This window comes from Sycon ciliatum, chromosome 8 (assembly GCF_964019385.1).
Source record: "Sycon ciliatum chromosome 8, ocSycCili1.1, whole genome shotgun sequence".
Taxonomy (NCBI): domain Eukaryota; kingdom Metazoa; phylum Porifera; class Calcarea; order Leucosolenida; family Sycettidae; genus Sycon; species Sycon ciliatum.
Genome location: NC_088650.1, coordinates 7,933,286 through 7,948,095, shown reverse-complemented (window position 1 = coordinate 7,948,095; position 14,810 = coordinate 7,933,286).

Sequence of the window (14,810 nt, the reverse complement as noted above, 5' to 3'; positions counted from 1 at the left end):
AAGGTCTCAGCAGCACCGAAACGAAATAAGCCAGGCCAGGAGACGAAATATCCGAAACAGCTCATGCAAGAAGCAGTTCCAAAGAAGGAAGTTCCTCGTGCATGCACATCCGAAAAGGCAACAACAAAAAGTCTGCAATGCACACGCATGCGGCCATCCGGCCGCGCGATGGTAGGAGCCATGGAGTAGCTCCCTGGTCCAGGACCAGGTACCGAGCATCTTACGTAGAAACTTACGTAGCTACGTAGACAACGTGTCTGAATAGCGGTGTCGTTAGGTAGCGCCATGTGAACACAATAATAGAAAAGCTGACAGGATCGCTTTTCTAAATAGAGTCGAACCTTGTCCCCTTTAGTGTCCTTACTACCTTTGTGTATCAAGGTCAGTGTGTGTGTGTGTGTGTGTGTGTGTGTGTGTGTGTGTGTGTGTGTGTGTGTGTGTGTGTGTGTGTGTGTGCCTGGTGTGCGTGTGTGTGTACAGTGTACGTCTTCAAATCAAGATCTGGTCTAATTGGTGGACTCTAACGTATAACTTGTGCCCCACTGTTTTCCCGCTTTCGATTACTGAGCAACACCGGATTACCTAGCAACACCGGATTACCTAGCAACACCGGATTACCTAGCAACACCGGATTACCTAGCAACACCGGATTACCTAGCAACACCGGATGCAATTATTTTGCAGTACACGTATGACAATGACTGTGATATGAAGTGAAGGACCATACACACACACACACACACACACACACACACACACACACACACACACACACACACACACACACACACACACACACACACACACACACACACACACACACACACACACACACACACACACACACACACACACACACACGCAATAGGCACAAAGGACGTTTACAGAATCCGTCGCCACTCCCAGCTTCTTGCACAATGCAACCATCATGCAGGCAAGCGTGTGGATACTATTCATTTTGAAGTAGTAGTGCTCCACATTATTGTGTTGAGCCCTCTCCGCTGGCTAAAGGAAAATTGCCTCCTTATACAATCATCATGTAGTTGACTGCAGCACAAGTAGTTTCACACCTGATGAAAGTGATGAGCCGTCACGAAGCACACGGCGAACCTTGCGTTGCGTGAAGCTACTTGATCCGTTTACTTTGAGACCCCAGGTTTTGAGTGCCATGCGCTTTATAGAATATCCTAGCACGTACAGAGTAGACAAGTAAGTAAATCAAAGCACGCCTGGGCCCGGCTCTCATGGGATACTATTAATAATAATATTATTAATTTTGTGTCTTTCCCTCAAACTAAGTAGTGATTGCGACTTCGGCGATGATTTGTAAGAAAGGGTTTGCTCCCCACACTTCCTCAGCCTACTCAAGCTCAACTGATGAGGGGTGAATTCCCCGAAACACTGTGTATTGAGCAGGGAGTGGTGCTTTCTTGCAGGTTTGCCGAGTCGAAGGTTCGATGGACTTCTCGTGTGCTCTGGATGGCAGTCGTGAGTCAGTCAAGTGTCAAGTAAAGTCGGCGGAATAGCGCGAGCTCCGGTGTGGGGAGCAAACCCTTTCTTCCCTCAAACTAGTCAAGATATTATATTACTATAATGCATTCCCGCGGCAGCGTCAACAGTGCAAGTGCAAGTCACCCATGCACAAACACAGTCCACACGTTCGCTTATGCTGGACATGGTAAGAGAAGCCGTTGATATACATGTAGGAGACATAAAGACAACAAGCACAAACGTAGCTGTAAATCCTTTGTGTATGATTGGTTGAGGAAGGATACTCTTCCTCTCTTTCTTCGGAAAGGTTGGTATTGATTGGACATGATTGGATATACATGTAATAATTAGAACCCGCTGAGCGAGTATGAAAGTGAAGTACATTGTGTGCTTTGATCGCCTCATTTAGGCCCTCCTACAAAGGCTACATGTAGGTGCAATGAGATTGGTCATTTCCGTAGTGACATGTCAGAAAATGTTGTTATGCTTTGCGCAATGTAGCCAAGAGAGTTTACAGGACAGGAAGTTTACGTCATCAGCATAGCTTGTCCCTAGTGGGACCATGTTATTCCACTCTTGCTCTTGTCTTGAGAGGGAAGCGATCCCCACCCTTCCTGCAGTGCAGCCTCCAAAATTAATAACATACGAACCGTAGTCGAGTAGAGCCCGCTTCCCTAGAGGTCCATATTGGCTGGGAAGGTACCGGGCACCTTTTGTCGATCTGGACATCTGAGATACAGTAATGAACGACACATAACTTCATAAGGACTAAAGGTGATGTGCTTTGCATTCCATTCAAACATGACTGATTGTGGCGCACGTGGCACACGACCTTTCTCTTCATCTTCTTCATCTGCTTTCGCGGCGGACGGAAGCGTCTGCATGCCTGGTCCGAGTGTCCCCTCGCATCCCCGGACCGGCCGCGTGCCGGAGTCCGCATTCTCCGCGCACCCCGCGGTGCGGTGTCGAGGTCACACGTACATGCAGGTCTACATGCACATCCTGAAGAGGTGGCCTGCGTCGCGTGAGTGTATTCGTGCCGATCCGCTGCATTATTTAGAAAAGCGATCCTGTCAGCTTTTCTATTATTGTATTTGAATATTGTATTCTGCGAGAAGTCACTTACTAGTATAGTATGCGCAAGCCGCACGCATTCTGCATAGCAACGCCCCGCTGCCATTATAAAGGCTTTGTCACATTTGGGGTGCCGTTTATTCAGGAGGTCGCCTGGTTGGGTAGGATGTCAGTGACAGTTTCAGAGAGGTATGACAGTGTATTCCAAACGTGTCGCCCACCGTCTATTTAGTATAATGTATGCTTAGATCTGCTTGTCAGTACTAGTACATTAGCTCAAGGACACACACCACACACACACACACACACACACACACACACACACACACACACACACACACACACACACACACACACACACACCACACACACCACACACACACACACACATACACACACACACACACACACACACACACACACACGATCACATAGTACGCATATGTATACACATAGTGACATACTCTATGTAGCGACCTGACTCCTAACTGTTACGTCACTTCATACAGAAGCATACACACGCACATACACACCTACGCGAGTGAACACAAACACCTCATGGGAGTAATGTATTATAATTTATATTGGCTGTTTTCTAGATTTGACGTGGCTTCTGTACATGCATACACGTAAATTATGATGATTATGCTGATTGTATGTAGCCGCATGTATCGCCATCACGAATGACTTTGGCGTGGCCGCGTGGATAGTTGATACAGTGTCAGAATACGATGACCGTGCACCCCGACCTGCAAGGGCAGTGGACACACATGCCAAAAGACATGTGTCAACTTCGCGTCAAAGATGATCATGTCTTTCATAGAACTCTGACGCTATTGCAGTATTGGCCACACATTTTACTGTGTGCGTTGCTGTCAAGTTCCATGAACTCCAAGTAATAGGTTCCATGGTTATGATAGTAAGCAGCAAGACCCCGAGGCTGACTCTGTGTGCGTGTACCCGTGGGTACATGACATCGAATTGCATAATGACTATGATGTAGCACCGAAGTCGAAGAGTGAGCACTACGTAAGGTAATTACTAAATTAGTTGATTGGCGCCACACTGAGGAATCTAACACGCGTATGGCGTTCTGGCGGTCGCTCTTGAAACGCCATAAAAGCAGGCTTTGTCAGCACCCATTCCAGCAGTTTGTCTTTGCGAGGGTTTGCTCCGGTAGATCATTCTGAGACGCATTGTGGTGAAGTGAGTTCGTGAAGAAACACCTGTAAGGCAGGCAGATAGAGCGAAAGCTCCTTTTGAGCACACTGGAACCCTGAATTCCGAGCTACATATCTACCGGTACGAGCTATCTTGCTAGTCGGAGCAGATTTAGGAGCTCCTCCGCTTGATCCAGGTACCATCCACCCAGTGTTTGTCAGTGAGGTTGTTACTCCTCCCTGTGCATAATACTACTACTACTACTCATGTGCTGCTCACTGGTATAAAGACAAAGCAAATTTCCTACGCATTACCAACACTCAGGTCTAGGGTTTCCCCTAGCGTTGGTCTCGGACTCTCAATCAGTGCTGGTCAGGTGCTAGTCAATCCTGTGAGTTAGTGCTAACCCACCGTGCACGCCCAAGCAGTACGCAATGGCCACCCAAGACTCAGACAAGTCCGATGCCGCCAGCGCGGGAACACAACCCGCTCCAGCGGCGACATCGCCCAGTCCCGCGGACGATAAGAAAGCACTCCAGGAGGTGGGCGTCTCGTCAAGCCTGCCAGGAGTGAACACCATCGTGGAGGTATTTGCGGGTGATCACAAGGACATTATGCTACTGGCCTACTTCACCACGATCATCAAATTATTCGGTGGGTCCAGTAAGGGCGATTCTACGGTATGCCTTACTAGTGAGGAAGTAGTCGACTGGCTGGCCTACTGCGTTATTGTGTGCATCTACATCTTCCGCCATTTTGTCCTGTCCCACACGGGAAAGCTGTTGCAGCGGATCGCGCGCACCGCCCTATTCAGCCTGTTCGCGCTCTGCCTGCACGACCAGCCGATCTCCTGCTCGCTGCCCAGGATGAAGGACTTCCTAGTGGTAGTCGGCAACGGCACATCCGCAGCGGAGTACGTGCCTGGTGAGGGACTCGGCACTCTGCACTACACGCAGGGCGCGATCATGCTGACGCTAGCCCTGATTACCACAGAGCTTTTCCGGCGTGACGTGACGGCCACCTCCAACAGCAAGAAGACGACAACTGCGCCGGCGAAGGAGGAGAAGGAAATGCAGTCGATGACGCCAGACGTGTAGACACATGCCGACTGGTGAACTTACTTGAAGACAGTGGGCAAGTGCGCCTGGACTTGATCATTATAATATAATTGTTGTTATACTTGACCGAAAAACCCAGCTGTAGACTAGAGATCATTGTATCCTCTACTGACGTTACGTTATGTGGTGGACATTGCCTCCTTTAATAGCATTATGCACGCCGGGTACACCAATACAATGTCATGTGCATATTGTGTCTACTTCGAAGTTGATACATACAATCATGCATGATGTTAGATTGACAGCATGAAACAAGGTGGAGGATACTGTGTTCGGAAACAGTGACCTTACTACAACCTTCCGCGGTTGGCAGAGCCCAGGTCTGCCAACCGCGGAAGGTTGTAGTAAGGTCACTGTTTCCGAACACAGTGTCCTCCACCTTGTTTCATGCTGTCAATCTAACAATATGCGTGAACTATAGCAAGGTTTATCTAATACTAGTTTTGATTACTAGTATTGGGTTATTATAATACCATACCTGTATGAGGACAGTATAATGCATAGGTGCCAGTCCACAGGTGCTGCTGATAATTGCGCGCTCGCAAATAAAGCCTGACTTCGCTGAACAACTGTTATGCCTACAATACGCTTTACTTTCATACAAGTCCACCGATTCATACAGTCAGCGACGATGGCGCTTGACCTGGACCTTGTGCCGGTACCTACATTGTAAATGCTTTGCTCTTCGCTGTAGATCTTACTGTAATGGTTTCTGCCAGTTGCTCTGTGTTCCGCTGAGGTGAGAAGACCTATTATATAAACAACAAGTAAAGATCGAAACTGCTACGCGTACATGTACTTAGCTGTCCGCAGATTGAGTATTGTACAGTCATGTACATGTACAGTAAAACCTGTCAAGGCGACCACTCGGATAAGGCGACCACCTGTCCTAGAAGACCACTTCAACCAGGACCAAAGGATGCTATTCCAGTCAAATGACCTTGGATAAGGAGACCACCTGGTTACAGAGACCACGTTTTGAAGGTCCCTTGAGCGGTCGTCTTAGACAGGTTTCACTCAACAATCATGTAGTCTGTACTTGTATATGACAGACATGGAACAGTGCTACCTGTAGTCTCATGCAAGCCGTTTTGACTGTACGTGTACGTGTATCCAGTCGTTCTGGTACAACCCAGACTGCACAGTGTGTGACATCGGCATTACTGAACGGTCCCATATCGCTCAGCACAGGCATATACATGTACATGTATTATCATACCCGGAGTAAAATCGGATCGGAGTAAAAACACTTTCTTTGTCCTACTATTGTTTGTATTATCATACCTACATGTACATGTATCACCCACATGCCCCCCACCACCACCTCTTTAGGCTGTTATGTTGCTGGAAACCTCGAGCAGACTGTGAAGTTAGCAACAGGGCACACGGCAACGTTCCTAACCCATGATTTACATGTGTATCCAAAGTCCCACATCATCGAATGATGGCAAGACGTCACACTAGAATAGCTAGAGGGAAAGGAGAAAATCAAAGAGGAGTCCAGACGGACAAGGAAAAGGAAAAAAGTTCAAAGAAATTACGGGTGCTTGTACATGTACATCAATAATTATTATGTACATGTACATGGATGTACAAGTCATGTACATGTGTCAGGTCATGTTTGTTATGGTGTGTGACAGGTTGCCATAACGGTACTAGTTAGTGTATCGGGCTGATTGACATGATGATATCTGCCCCATAAAGGCCATAATTATTATTATCGTGATAATGGTCGGTGAGCGCAAGCGTATTGTTTTATCAGCACTTCAGGATCAACGTGACTAAGCAGGGGAACAGGACAACACTGGGCAATTCAATCGCTTTAACATGCTTTGTTGTCCACTGACTTCATTCAAGTTAGACTTCACTAGGATCTGTCCGGCAAGTACATGTAACTCTGAGCTCCGCCGACGGGATCTAACAATAACATCGAAGCGGTTGGATATCGAGTGTACTTCGAGTATGAATGCACCTAGAGAAGAGATTTGTCTACATAACTTGCACGAGTTTGCTATGGAACATGGCTAAAATACATGTAGGTTGTTACTCAGTTGCGACAAATCTGTAAACCTCCGTTGTGCCTTTTGTGTACTGTACATGTAGGTTGTTACTCTGGGTTTTCAAGGCTATTAGGCAAATAATCAGACAACAATCTAAGTACGAAGCACATGTAATACAATGTCATGTAACTAACTAACTTGCATACCCGGTAGTCTAGACTGTGCAAGTAACACTGTATTAACACGTTAGTTAGTTATAATTAACGACTCTATGCGCCTTGTTGCGTTATTCTCTCGCAGTGAGGAGACAGTTTTGTCCGCGATGGTGTATTATTATTATGTGAACAGCGGCCTTCCTTTGTCTCAACTGACTCAAGAGGCACGGTTTACCCGCGCGCCGCACCACAAGCATGGAACCCGGACACGGACGCTGCGAAGTGCTGGGTGATCCTGTCTACTTCGAAGCACAACTTCAACAGTTCAAGGCACGATGACATGTCGGCACCGAACCACATAATTACCATCACCGCGACTTTCTTGTCTCGACAGCTATTACTAGTATAGTATTAGTTTGTCAGGGGCTTACTTTCGCGCATGCTTCCGCTCGCGCGGAGAGCGCTCGCAACGAGCGTCTGAGGGTACTAGTATTTAAGTCGAATGGTGAACGCTTCGAGAACTCACCTGGTACTATCATAGTTGAGCTGACCTCGATATTCTTCGAAGTTTCTTGCGTTTCCATTCCCACTTCCAGTGTTCTGTAGTGTGAGAGAGATTTTCTGTACACCAGCGGGTAGTGGAGCAAAGCATTCTACCAGGCTTTTATCTTTCTCTCTGGTATCCCGACGAAGGGGAGAGCAGCTCTGCCTCGTGAACGTATACTACTTGCTAGTGGACAGTCTCCCAGGTTTCAAAATGGCCAGCTCAAATTCGCGAACAACGACAACGGCGCATGTTGGCTCACTTGTGGATGGTGTATCGTGCTATGCTGCCAGCCTGGCGCAGATTCCACAGCTATTCGGTGCTGATTACAAGGATGTGCTGTTGCTCGGTTACTTCACTGCATTAGTGAAGCTCTTCAACGCCCAGAGCGAGTCCGGCGATCCGAGCGACTGCCCAATCGCTGAGGAGGTCATCGACTGGCTGGGTTATGCGGCCATGGTGATAATCTACGTCATTCGTCACGTCTTCGTGCTGCCAACCACGCCGCGCCATGTGTTCAGGCGACTTGTGCGCTGCTTGATCTTCGCCGTATTCGCACTGTGCATACACAGCCAGCCCATCTCCTGCTCCCTCCCGCGCCCGACCCACCTGCTGGTCAACGGTACGGACTGCGGACCGCGTGATGGGGCAGCTGCGTCGGACTACCTTCGCACATTACACTATATACAATGTGCTGTCGTGCTAACCCTAGCAATTATAGCTACAGAGCTGCTGCGACAGGAAGTGCTCCGTCGCGCTCCGAATTGCTCTGAAACTACGCCACCATGCACGACCGCTGTGTGTACCAACAATAGCAACATGGACGAAGCAAGGTCCGACAATGAACACGGTTCCCGTGGCAATGAGCCAGGGCATGAGAGTGAGGGCAAGAGCGGCAGTGGTGTCTGGCAGAATACCGAGACCGGGACAGTGCAGTACTCATTCGTGGAGAAGCCATGACGGTCGGACCATAATCCGATCGCCTCCAGGCTTGGATGGGCATCATCAACATACTACAAACGCTGTTACTATCGTCGAGAGTCCATAACCCAAGCACCTTTGCTTTTATTAATATTATGTACATGTCCATGACTTGTTGTAGTCATCGCCAAGACTCACGCATGAGAAAACATTTAAATGATGATTGATCCCAGGTTCTGGTATCATTCATTTTGTCTGATGATTGCCGCAGCATGAAACTTACATTTAATGCTGATGTATATTTCAATCAATCACTCCCTCCCCCTCCCCTAGAACATAGTGGAGAATGCCGGCAGAAAAAATTGGCAGAGTCTGGTAATTGTCTGGTATGTTTCAGGCATGTTTGGTATTTGAAGATGTATAAAGAAATGGAGCATAATTCGAGGAAGTGCCTGCCAGTTTTATGGTTCTGCCAATTTCACTGCTTTTCCGGCAGAATCTGCCAATTAATACTTTACGAGATTATCAGCCATGGGCTAACCCCCCGCCTCTCTCTCTCCCTCTCTCTCCCTCTCTCTCTCTCTCTCTCTCTCTCTCTCTCTCTCTCTCTTTCTCTCTCTCTCTCCCTCTCTCTCTCTCTCTCTCTTTCTCTCTCTCCCTCTCCCTCTCTCTCTCTCAGTCAAGAAGCAGCCGGTGGTAGAGACAAGGAGATTGATGAAGAACGACTGAAACTCGGCAGCGACACTTCGGGAATATTTAGAATGGCTGCAACGCACTACCGGTACAGCCGGACGTCAAACCATGGCACAGTGTCAAGAAGGAATGCCCCATGGGCCTCTCGAATGATTGAAAATTTTGTGAGCATGTGTTTGAATTCTTTATTCTCACGGTGGGGTGATTGTCACTTCATTGCTAAGCTACGGTTTTATCATAGAGAATATCTGTGACGTTACAACGGGGAGGTGCTTTGTGGTGAGAGTGGACGGAGTGCATGCCCCACCTGGCTTTCACCACTTGTAATCTCACTAACACGCTGTATTTTCCCCAGTGTAGTAGTCTATAACAGTATCTCTTTTGCTTAGCCCTAATCTTCGCGCCTAAGACGCCCCATTGTGGTCCCCTTTTTGCTACAATAGGGTGAAGTGATGTTCATTTTCTGTTAGCCATTCTACATTATCACCCTTTACTGACGAGATCCTGATGATCGAAACAGCTGCTGTCTGAAGGAGCAGAGTACCAACTGAAGTGTCCTGCTGTGGCAACATGTTGAGGTCGGCCGGAGGGCGCAACGGTGTCGTGTGGTGGTTGATAATAATGTAATGGATACTCAATCTACGGACAGAACTGTTTCGCTCTTTGTGGACTCATCAGCGCAGCACAGAGAAAATGAGGCCTAACCTGATAGCAATAATTATAATAGATAGATACACAAAGGCACACAATGAAAACCTTGGCAAATTCCGTTGTGACTCAGAGTTTCATGGTTAAACCAAGCATCAGACATCATTGTCTGATCATTGGTTGAGCCATGTAACTCTGGGTCACAACGGAATTTGCCAAGGTTTTCATTGTATGCCTTTGTGTACGTCGCTCTGTCTGAATCAGGTATTGTACAGGGTTTCTCTCGTCAACCACCACACCACAACTCCGTTTGGGCATGATTGTCCGTTTCATTTGCAATGCATTACATAAAACAAATACAAAAATACATGTATGGACTCGGATGGAGAGCTAAGGATAAATTCATAATAAAGTAAAAAGGACAAGGAACTACAAGTTACGCTAGTGTCGTGCAATGTTATCGCATGAGCTGATTGTTTAGTACTGGTGGTGTTAGTGAACAATTTCATGAGCGTAACTTGTAGTGTCTTGGACTCTTGGTCCTTTTTCTTTACTATAAAATACATGGTGAAAAAGGAGAAGGCCAAAATGTTACGAGTTAAGATTAACTGTCCACCAACTTGACCAGATCTCATACAGTCAGCATTTTGTCCTTCTCCTTTTTCACCATAATTTAATTGGCTCACCATCCGAGTTGAATATAAAATACATGTACATGTACTATGGGATTTCACAGCCTAGTATTCCCCTCAGGCTCTAGTTGTCCTTCCCTACCACATCACACACGTCCATTGAAAGTTTACTTTCATGACCAATGTTAAGATGACCCTTACCCTGAGAGATTCCTGTAAGAAGACCTTAGGGTCTGTCGGGAATGCCCAAGTAAATAATAAAATACAAAAATACAAATTCCCAGACTCACTGTTTTCTTCACTCCATTTATCCAGGTTATCTAATCTTGTTCTTAATCTATTCTCCATTTTCATCGTCATCATAACATTGGGCACGATTGCCCGTTTGACGCATGATGTAAAGTAGAAACAAATACAAAAGAAATACTGAGCTCTCCAGCCGACCTGGACACGTTGCCACAGCACACCATCAGCAAAGCGACACATCCGTTGTTTTTATTTATTTCCTTCATAAGCTGTTTTGAGTATAAACCTCTCGTCAGTGAAGGTAGACATTGAAGAATGGTTAAGATAGCGAAAAACACCTTTTTGTACTGAATGGGGAAGCATAATGCGCGCCTGAGGGGCGAAGATTAGGACTAAGTCAAGGAACCAAGTGCAAAAGACTGTGAAAAACTAAACACTAAACTGGCTTTGCTGATAGTGTGCTGTGGCTACGTGTCGAGGTCGGCTGGTGAGCGCAGTTGGGGTTATTATTATTATTATTTGAGGTATTCTCCCAAGGCCGAAGCCTAGATCAAGGGGGTCTCCGAGAATAATTGTCGGTGTGATATACATTGTACAGTAGGGTACAGGTTTTAAAAGGAAGAAAATTATTCTAAAAGATAAAAAGGTATGATGGTTGATGAGAAAAAGGCTGTTTAATATAAAAAATGAGAGAGAGAGAAGGAGATGTACGTAGAAGGAAAGAAACGCTCTCCAGCCTCCAGTTAAAATCCAAGAGCTACTCGCTCTCTCTCTCTCTCTCTCTCTCTCTCTCTCTCTCTCTCTCTCTCTCTCTCTCTCTCTCTCTCTCTCTCTCTCTCTCTTTCTCTTTCTTTCTTTCTCTCTCTCTCTCTCTCTCTCTCTCTCTCTCTCTCTCTCTCTCTCTCTCTCTCTCTCTCTCTCTCTCTCTCTCTCTCTCTCTCTCTCTCTCTCTCTCTCTCTCTCTCTCTCTCTCTCTCTCTCTGCTCTAGGGCCAAACAATGAGTGCCGTATGGCGAATGACAGTGTCGGCGGAATCCATCCTGCCATTCACGGGGGAGGACCGCAACGCGAGTTACACGTGGACGGGTGAACAGGGCTGGGTTGCAGAGTGGGAATCAAGACCTGAGACTTGAGGCGTGGACGCCCGCGTTCGGATTTCACCAGCCAACGCTGCCATTGGTTCCATGATGCGATGTGGCATAAGCCGATAAGGTTTATTCGAGTCACTAGCGGAACACCCGAACGCATCTAGACGGGGGATTCAACTGTCCGATTACTAGAAGCACTACGACGAAACCCTCTCCCATCGGAATGTGTGAGTGAGGTCTGGCCATTTGTTGCTGGCGCGGCGTGCACAACGCCTCTCTCAATGTCATGTGAACTTCCGTTACCAGCAGGCGTACTGCCGCCATCACTTGGCACAGGTCCCGAAGTCTTCTTCGGCGCTGGCTTCTTTTCGGACCTGAGCAATTTAGGGCAGAGCGTGGTGACTGCGACAGTCATCGTCAGCAGTACTGCACCTTGGATATAGGAGAGCAGACTGAGATGTTCAGACCCCGCCAGGTTGACCGCACCGGTCGTGGTGTTGATCAGGTTACCGGTGTCCCCCTGCGAGTATTCCCGCGGCAGAGAGCACGCTATTGGCTGACTATGCAGGCACAGGTTGAACAAGAGGAAGACCAGGCAACGAGCGATCTTCTCCGACTTTTTCAAGGCCAGCAGGTCCTTCTCGACGAAATGTCGCACGATATAGATGATCACGATCACACCATACGCAATCCAGTCTATGATCTGCTCCGTGTCCGAACACAACGTGGGATCCGGGGGATCGCTAAATCCATCGGAGAGCTTGATCAATGTGTTGTAGTAGCCGATCAGCATCATGTCCTTGGCATCGCCCATGAACACGCTACCCAGTGATGCCTGCGTATCTCCGCCTGCCTGCTTTTTCTTCTCCGAAGCGCTCGCACTGGTACCATTGCTGCTTGGGCTGGTCCCATTGCTGCTTGGACTGATGCCAAAAGTCGACGGGCTAGCCGAATAACCTGGGGTGGCCATGTCGACTTTGCGATTACACGTACTACGTTGGTATGAATCACACGCAGCTGATGGTGTTAGCGACCTTGTGAAATCTTACTAACACGCTTTCAATGGCCACCAATTCTAGATGGCCGACTCTAGTTGGCTTAGTCTGTGACAAAGGGTACGGTACTGACAGAGTTATTCAGCCCATAGATGGGTGGGTGTGGACTCTGCGCTTAACGACTACCGGCCAGGTATCCTGCAATCCAAGGACGTAGGTTGACGACCGGGGCGGACAGGAAATCCTTTTTCATAATGTTACTAAACGTGAATCTGCTGTGCGTGCGAGGATAGCACATCTACACTCTGTCAGTGGTCAGGATCAGAGCTACGATCCGCAATGTTACCACTCTCTGAGCGGTCTCAGCTCTCTCAGTTCCTGGCCCAGATCCTTTTCGGATTTGGCGGCGAGAATGACAGGCTGGCGTCCTCGTGGCGCAACCTTGGCATGCGTCACGGAGACCAGTAGTTAACGAATACTCCGCAGGGAGTTGTAAATGAATAAGGTGTTAATACTAAGCTCAAGAACGGACATATAGTGTCATATACATACATATATTAAAAAAATTCGGCCTCATTTCCTCTGTGCTGCGCTGATGAGTCCACAAAGGACGAAACAGTTCTGGCCGCAGATTGAGTATTTATAATTACCAATAGTCATAGAAGCTGCCATACGGGGGTGTGACTGTCACACTGTGAGCTCGCCTCTGCCGTAGTCAGTTCAACATCGCGTTGCATACATCAGCGTGCACGATCTCGGCTGCGCGTGGGCCAGGCGGTCTGGCACGCACAATTACAAGGGCAAGGTCCGCGATGGTCGTCCTCTACGCCTCTTCTATTACTATTGTTGGACAAACCAATTGAAACGATGAGTAAAGAAGAGTTGATAACGCCACTACGTGCCCGAGTGTGAAGGACATACGTGTACATGTACATGGTCTGGTTATAGGAACACGAAACAGCACGGAGAGAGAACTTCCCCATGACTCTCAACCCCAAGACGAAGTTTAAATTCTCATTCCCATGAATCTCATCCTCGTTAACATTAGTAGTATTTATCTTCGTTCTCCCTATGGCCGGAGCCATCATCACATTCGCTCCCGCGTTATTGGATTCTTGCCCGTTTGAAGTTGCGAATTCAAACAAACAAACAAGTGCATACAGTAGTAGTCATACTGGCGGAAGACAAAAAGAATCACGAAGTCCTGGAGCTAGGCCTTGGTGGATACGACTCGAAAAGCAGCAGAACCCTACAAAGCCCAAGGTGGCCAATTTTTCGAATTCTGCTCCTATTCTTTATCCACGTACAGGTGCATGTACCAAATACTTGAAGTAAAGTAAGTGAATTATCCCTCTAGGATCAAAGGCGCAGATGCAGCGCCTGAACGGTGGGAGGTGAGTAGATCAGACCCACCACCAAGTGGTCAAAGACCGAAATCCCATTAGCTGCATCCATGTTACCCTCGTGCCAGGCCACGAGTTCCCAATTAACTGTGGGTCGCAGCACGGCTGGAAAAAATCCTTCCGCTTCCAAGCAGGACTGGAACCTGGTACCCTCTGTTTCTCAATCATGGTCTTAGACCATCCCACTATGCCTGCCTTTTTTTTTTTTTTTTTGATCCTAGAGGGTGGTGGCGTTCCCACGGCGGATGCGGAAAACTCGGCTTCTGGTGTATCCATATATGTTCTGCCTGTTGTACGCATTGCCCTTTTGCACTCGCGTGTGTACGCATACTAGTACACACATGCATCACGGTTTTCTGCCTGTCCTTTGCTATGGACAAGAGGTCTTTTCTCTTTGTCTTCTGAAAGATAAGTCACAAACCCTACCTCGTGTGTTTGCGTTTGTTGACACAACATGGCGCAGTGAACGTCTTACTTTACCTGTAGTCTTAGTATACTAGTAGTTCCATTGCAGTTGTAGAGTAGCCCACCTGTAGTGTTGCTCTCTGCCCGTTTTCGTTTCGCTTCGAAAATTGTCCGTTTCGAAGTTCTAGAATTTTTTCGTAGCCTTGTAGTACGATATCGATAGTTGTGATTTCGCC